The 7,432-nt window shown below is 34.8% G+C and overlaps 1 protein-coding gene across 3 annotated transcripts in view; it reads right to left on the bottom strand.

Moving 5' to 3' along the window:
* The window catches only part of hipk3b (homeodomain interacting protein kinase 3b), a 55,822-nt gene extending 48,841 nt beyond the window's left edge, over nt 1-6,981 (bottom strand). For 2 of the 3 annotated variants that reach the window (XM_042755684.1, XM_042755682.1), the window contains exon 1: nt 6,588-6,981. The gene's annotated coding sequence lies outside the window, so the exon portion shown is untranslated. The remainder of the gene's footprint in view (nt 1-6,587) is intronic. The other variant, XM_042755683.1, reaches the window with a different exon arrangement.
* Between the last annotated feature and the right edge of the window lie 451 nt (nt 6,982-7,432).

Raw genomic sequence — 7,432 nt, forward strand, 5'->3', positions numbered from 1 at the left:
CTTCTCTATTTTCAATAAATATCCAATTGAGGTAATACACTGAGTTGATTGAAGAAAAGCAAACCTGTTTTTGAGTCACAAGTTGTGGTACTAATGTAATTCAATTATTTACACTTTAGGCTCTAGGGTCAAACCCACCTTTGATTTGTACACCAGAAAGAAAGAAAAAAATGTTAAGGAAAAGCAAAAAGATAAGAGTGTGATTTCAGCAACAGGCCAGCACATGACCACAATTTTGAAAAGACGCTGCCAATTTCACATTCATTTGGCTGACATCCTGTTCAAACACTGTGGCTTGTCCAACTCTAATTAAGGGCTGAAGCACACTTAAAAATCTCAAGAGCAACTTTTCTACAAAGTGCAAACAGTCAACTGAGGTATAGGGAGTGAAGTGAGAATATATAGGGTGAGGGTATAAGATGAGAAATCACAACATAATAAAAGACAGGCCGGTCCAAGCAGAAAAAAAAAAAACTTAAATTAATAAATATTAACAAAAAACTGTTCGTTCTTGTTTATCTAATCATATTACAGATGATCACTGTTCGTTCTTGTTTATCTAATTTACCCATTTAAAAAAAGAAAATTCAAAAATAATAATCAAACATCTTAACATTCCCTCTTCACTACCATATGAACACAAACTTTTCAACATTAATTCACAACTAACTCTATTACAATTTCAGGCTATTTGTTATTTGACAATCATCATGTTCATATCTGTCTGTTTTACCTTTACTATACAAAAGTAATAGAAAGTGATTCTGGCTATCTTTATGCACTATCCTTGTAAAATTACTAATCAAATCAGGTGGCTGGTTAAGATTTGCTCAAATAATAAAATTAGGATATAAAGCTATTTTTTAAGAAAGAATAAAGCATCTCCAGAAAAAGAAAACTGAGAAAAAAAAATAAAAAAATAAAAACACACCGAAAAGTACCATGGAAATGCCAAACTTTTTTTGTTCTCATGACCATGTGATTAAATTTATAAAATTGGCTACAGTCAGGCAGGGTTTGGTCTTGACTGGTCTAGTGAGAAAAACAAAAAAAGAAAAAAGAAAAATTAAAGTGAACACCCATAAAGACAGTCAAGGTATGATTACAGTGGCTGGGGACAGCATATAACATCTAATTTTCTGATGGCCTTTCAGCATGCTCAGTTGGGGAAAAAAAAAATCAGAAGAGGAAGTTACAGTCAACAAAGTCCCCTGTTTTAATTTTTTTTTTTTTTTTTTGGTAAAGAGAATAATGCATTAAAATAAACATTATAATTTTGATGTCAGTTCATTTAATAATCATCAATAAAATGAAATTACATTTCAATACTCAACATATCCTAGTATGTAGAATTCCTTACCTGTCAAATCCCTGTACTCTAATCTCACTTTCTAGTGTGTTCACTGAAATTGCACAATTTCCCAAGATGCCTGGCTTTGCACACACTTGCCACAGTAAAACCTTGGAGATTTGAGGGAAAACCCCATGAATCATCTGGTTTCGAGATCAGAGAAAAATATATGGCGTTTCTGAGTTGGGTTGGAACAGCTTGACCAGTGCTGTTTAATTCATGATTGAACAAAAGTTAACGATTTGGTCCTTTTTGATGAATCAGTCAAAAAGAATCAGTGACTTCACGAGTTAGTATTCAGAGACAATCTTTGTCATGGAATAAACTGTTATCCATTGTCGTTTCCATGCATTTTAGCTATTAAAGTCATAAATGTTCACTGATCAAACTAAAATTAAAACTTTTTTAACATTATACAACATAATAATCAGTACCTGAGACTATTAGAGGCACTGGACACATGGTTTGTATGTTCTTAAATAGAAACCATCGGCTAGTTACCAGTGGCTAGTTAGGACAAAGACTCTTTTGTGTCTTAATCTTGTGTCGCACTCACGTCTAGTTAGCACACTGTGTAACCAATCACTAGTTCGTCATTTGAAAATAAGCTTCCCACAACTTTCACCCGTACAGTACTTTAAGAAGCCAGTTTCAAGCACTTGCTAAACAATAAAGTAAATGGTAACAATTTAACATTTAGTTTAACGTTTAACTCGCTTAAAGAATACAAAAGGTCTATCAGAGCTGAGAGTTTGCTGAGGATCATCCTGCTTGTGGAACCAGACAGGTACCAGAGGAGGGTCAATGGCCTGACAAACACAAGAGTCTTTGAAAAGACTGTGGATCATGTTCACGGGACAGCTGCAGTGTGGCACGTGAGCGTGTTTACGCCACATAAATGAGGCTGCACCTAAAAGCAACCGACAATTAAGAGAAACGTGATGAATTTGTTAACCAAGACATATATAAACCACACTAGTTGAATATTTACAACAGTATAGAATAAAGATACATAAAAATCATGACAAAGAACAATAATATCATTAATATGCAATATAATAAATATCATAAATGTTTTTTTTTTTTTGTATTAAACATCATAATTTTAGGTCACAATTACAGTTTAACACTTTAGGGACCGATACTCACTTTTAACTAGCTCCTTACTGGCATGTATATTACTAGCATATTAGCTATAGTATATATAAAGCACATATTAATGCCTTATTCTGTAACCATACTTTAGATCCCTTAACCACACCCCATACCTAAACTCAACAACAACATCACTAACCATTACTAAGCAGCAAATTAGGTGGCACAAACAGTCCCCAAACTCAAATATGACCAAATGTATATATCTCAGGTAGTGCTGTCAGATGATTAATCGTGATTAATCGCATCCAAAATAAAAGTTTAATTCACATAATATATGTGTGCAGTGTTTCCCACAGACTTGCACTCTATTTGTGGTGGCATATATATGCAAATTCATTCTCTGCCAGCAGGAGGCGCTCTTAGAGTGGCAAAAATAGAGATTACCCCAGTAACGGCTGTACACAAAGCAGCGCTCCGCTCACAAACGCTGCTTTATCAGGCATTACATGCAAGATGAAACAATAATGACATTCAAAATATTCTGAACACAGTCGGTTTCAGTGATATCAAAACACCCACACCGGGTTTCGATTTTGAAACGCAGTGCTCATGTTTATTCAACGAAGTAAAGGCCTTTTTGGAAAATCTATTTGTGGCGGTTAGTTTTAATATTGTGGTGGGCTGCCACAAATAACATCAATGTATGGGAAACACTGGTCACTAGTGTATGTAGTGTGTATATTTATTACATACATACACATATACATATATATTAGTGCTGCCAAACGATTAATCACAATTAATTGCATCCAAAATAAAAGATTTAAATACATAATTTTATTTTGGATGCGATTAATCACGAATAATCGCTTGACAGCACTAAAAAAAAACAAAACAAAAAAAACAGACACAAGTATGTATATATTTAAAGGGGTCCTATAATGTTCTTTTATAAAGTCTTCTCTAGTGCAGCTCAACTAGGTCTCATCCCATTCGTCGGTGATTGGTGATATCACATATCCTGGAAAATATGCGTTGTAGTCCAAACAAGTTGTTCATTGTAGTTTTTGAAAAGCGATTGCTGTTAAATAAAATATCTCCTTTTGAAATGGACTTTGAGCTTTGTAACTTTGCAGATGTTGTTTATGCTCAAACAGCAACATTACAGACTAACTAAAGTTGAAAAAGTGAAAACGCATAATAGGACACCTTTAAGAAAAATATCACATTTAAATATTTAAAAGCACTAATCTCTGGACATGCAACTTCACACACACATATTATGGAAACAAAAACTTTTATTTTGGATGTGATTAATCACATTTAATTGTTTGACAGCACTAATCTCTGGACATGCAACTTCACAATTTCAAGGGATAGTTAAAGGATAGAAAATTGTCATCATTTATTCACACTCATTTTGTTTCAAACTTATTTTTATTTTAAGGTTGTTGTTTTTTTCATTTCATTACCTCCTCAACTAGTTAATTTTAAATGGTCCTGCAAATATTGATTTTATCATCTTCCAGGTGAAAAACCTACATCCAATCAGTTAATAGTAATAGCATAACTCTCCTCTATAAGCTTCATGATGTGTTAGCATTGACGTCTGTAGTATGCATTGTTAACCATAAAATTCAATATTTATCTGTTCAAATCCCTAGCCCCAAGTGAAGTGACAATAACTGTGATACTTGGAAAGCACACATAATGAATCAGCACAAGATACTGTCAAAGATTTCAGGGCCAGGACTTAAAGGGGATTCAATCCTGTGGAATACAACTGAAGATATCTGAATATGAAAAATAGTGGCCATATAATGAAAATCAGTGGGGTCCAGTGTTGTTTTTTTTAACCCAACCAAAATCACCATATGGGCAAAAACAGTAAAAAACATTGTTTGAAATTCCAAGGAAAGCAGATTTGGAATAATATGAACTATTCCTTCTTTAACTGAAAAAAGGAAGTAACTCTGTTAACACCATGTTTGTGTTACTTTATGGTGGGAGGAGCTGGATCTCATATCAGGGGTCAAAAATCAAGGCAATAAGTGATCTGAACTGAATGCATGCACATGAACGCAAGGCCATAAAGCAAGATAATTATTAAAAATAAGTTTTCCCATACTTCAAACAATACAGTACAGACAGGGTTATAGTCAAACAACAACAAAAAAGACATTTCTGAGCATCATCTCAAAATGTAAATTCCATGGAGTCACAGCATATACTGTAGTCAGGTCTATTTTGGTCACAAGCCTCGCCACAGTGAGTAACACAGGCCGGAGTGGGCCGCTGCTGTGGACATGTCTCTGCACTCAGCAGAACTCAAATGGCAGCCAGGCTATCGTGTGACTCCTCTATTGAACTTCCCCCGCCACTAAATGAGCTCATTCTTCAGAAAAAGCAAAGCCTTGCTGGTAAAAACAGCCTTACCCACCATACAACAAGGAACATAAAACACTCTGTCTGTCTCTAGGGTCGCCTTAAAACGAAAGCTAGCAGATTACAAAAACACAGACATTCAGCCCTTAAATAAAAATGGTCATTTATTCATCGTCATGCCATTTTAAACCAATATTACTTTAATTCTTCTGTGGAACATGTAAAGTGATATATGAAGAATATCCTTTCCATATGCATGAGCACTTAATTTTAGGTTATTATTCACTGATAAGTGGGCTGCTAAAAAGATAGTTCTGGCATCATTTACTTACATTTTTTTTAACCTGTATAACTTATTTTTTTGCAAAACACACAATATTTTTAGAAATTGTACATACAGTGAAAGTCAACTGTTTGATTAAAAACATTCTTCAAAATATCTCCATTTGTGTTTCATAGAAGAAAATTATACAAGTTTATAATAATATTTTGGGGCTGAAACATCCATCTGTAACTGGATCACCAAAATCGTGTGAACGGTTTGATTTGTAAACCAATCAATCAAAATCCATTGTACTGGATTGAAAAGATCTGACTCACAAATCCGACTAGACTTCTCTGATGAACCCCAAAAAGCTAGTGCATATGTCTAGTGTAAATATACTGCAATACATAGAAACTGAATTGACTTTGGAGCCCAAGGTCTTCACTTTCATTGTATTGAAAAGAAGGCCAAGTCATTCTTTGAATAAGCAATGTTTGTGATCCACAGAGAGTAATTTGGGCATGACACGAATTACACAAGTTTTCTCATTTTGTGGTGAACTATTCTTTTAATTCCTACTGTCAAAATAATCATCATCATTGTGTTTACATTTTATTTCAACAAGATAAAACAGCCCTCAATAAAATATCTGCCAAAGCACTGCGGGTAATGTTAACACCCCACATGATTTTTTCTCGTGCATAGTAAACGAGGCTATTTTTATTTAACATTTGACCTATTCCACTGCAGATGCATGCTGCCTCAAAACAACCTCAATTAGCACTTCTAAAAAGTATCTCTTATGCACTACTCTATTGAGGATAAGAGCTTTTCCTCGGGAACTAATTACTTACTTTTATTTATTTACTTGTTTTTTTCCTTCATAATTACATCCTAAGTAGCACACTTTTCCACAGTATTTACCTTCCTCTAAACGCTTGATCTGGTCAACAGCTAAGAAATATCTGGGTTGTTAAAGAAAAAATAAATCTTCGTCCTTCAAACTTAAACAGAAAGAAAACCACAACACTAAAGTAACTTTCATTACATAACAGCAGGGTTGAACTAAAATTATTAATGCATTAATACATGTGCAAATAAATGCACAATTTTAAACTTGCTTCAAAATGACAAGCAACTAATTATACACATATACATGCATGCCTATCTATTTATGCATCGATCTTTCTTGCTGTTAGATACCAAAGTTAGGCTGTATCTCAATTGGCTGTGTGTCAAATCTTAGGAAAAGCTATCTCCCTACACAGGATGCACGAATGATGTCCGTAAATCGATTCAAATTAAAAACATTCGCATTATCATAGGTAATAATGGCACTTTGCAACGCGTCTTTGATGGCCAAAATAAGTCTATGTAGGAAGCTCACTAGGATATGATACACAGCCGATGTGATCATCCGTTTTGGTTGTTCCATAGACAGTTAACGTATTTTCTGAAACAAAATCGCTCCGATTAAAAAAGTCTCACCTTTCACACGGACTAACAGTAGATATAATCCAGGTCTTCTCCGATCATTTTACACACTTCGACTGAACTCACGGCATGTAGATGTGTGTGTCTCATACTGCTGCCATCTTGTCCTGAGTCCACAGCACCTTCACCCACATTTACACCTCAAATATCTCAACATTACATGCGATCCACGACACAGAACCTAGTCCGGGGCTTTGCAGTGAAGCTGGGGCTCTGCTTTTGGTGGTAAGGGCGGCTGAGCCCATGTTGTGTGCAGGGAAGAGCAGCACTGACAGTCAATATCATGTCCCTGTACACTCACTCACTCTCAGCTGCGCGAGGAATGTTTTCTGCTTATGACACTGCGTCAGACCGAACTAATCGAGTGTAGAGGGGAATCAAAACACTCGACGGCAACCCTTAAAAAACAGTAACCATAGTTACTGCAATACACAATACAATAGTTAGTTGCTTTATGTAAAATATAATACGTGAGATGTCCTTGAAACCATAGACCAACACTACATTTTGAATTCTGCAGTATATATGAGATAATTAAAAATTATAATCTTAAAAAAAAAAAATCATAACTGTAACTTACCGTAGGTGGCCCATGCTGAATTAGCCTCATGCCTTCCAGCTGTCACTCCATGTGATTCTCCTTTCCTAAAATATCTGTTAATGACCTAAAAGTGCAAACTAAACTTTTAACGCTTTCGCTAAAGATACCAATTGGTGTAAACCTGTTGCTGACACAAAACATCTAAAACTAAATAAAAAGCCTACATTCAAGAAAGGTACATCAACTTAAATATAAAAAAAACAACTACAACATCTTAAAAAAAACAAACAAAAAAAAA

This window comes from Cyprinus carpio, unplaced genomic scaffold (genome assembly GCF_018340385.1).
Source record: "Cyprinus carpio isolate SPL01 unplaced genomic scaffold, ASM1834038v1 S000006741, whole genome shotgun sequence".
Lineage (NCBI taxonomy): Eukaryota > Metazoa > Chordata > Actinopteri > Cypriniformes > Cyprinidae > Cyprinus > Cyprinus carpio.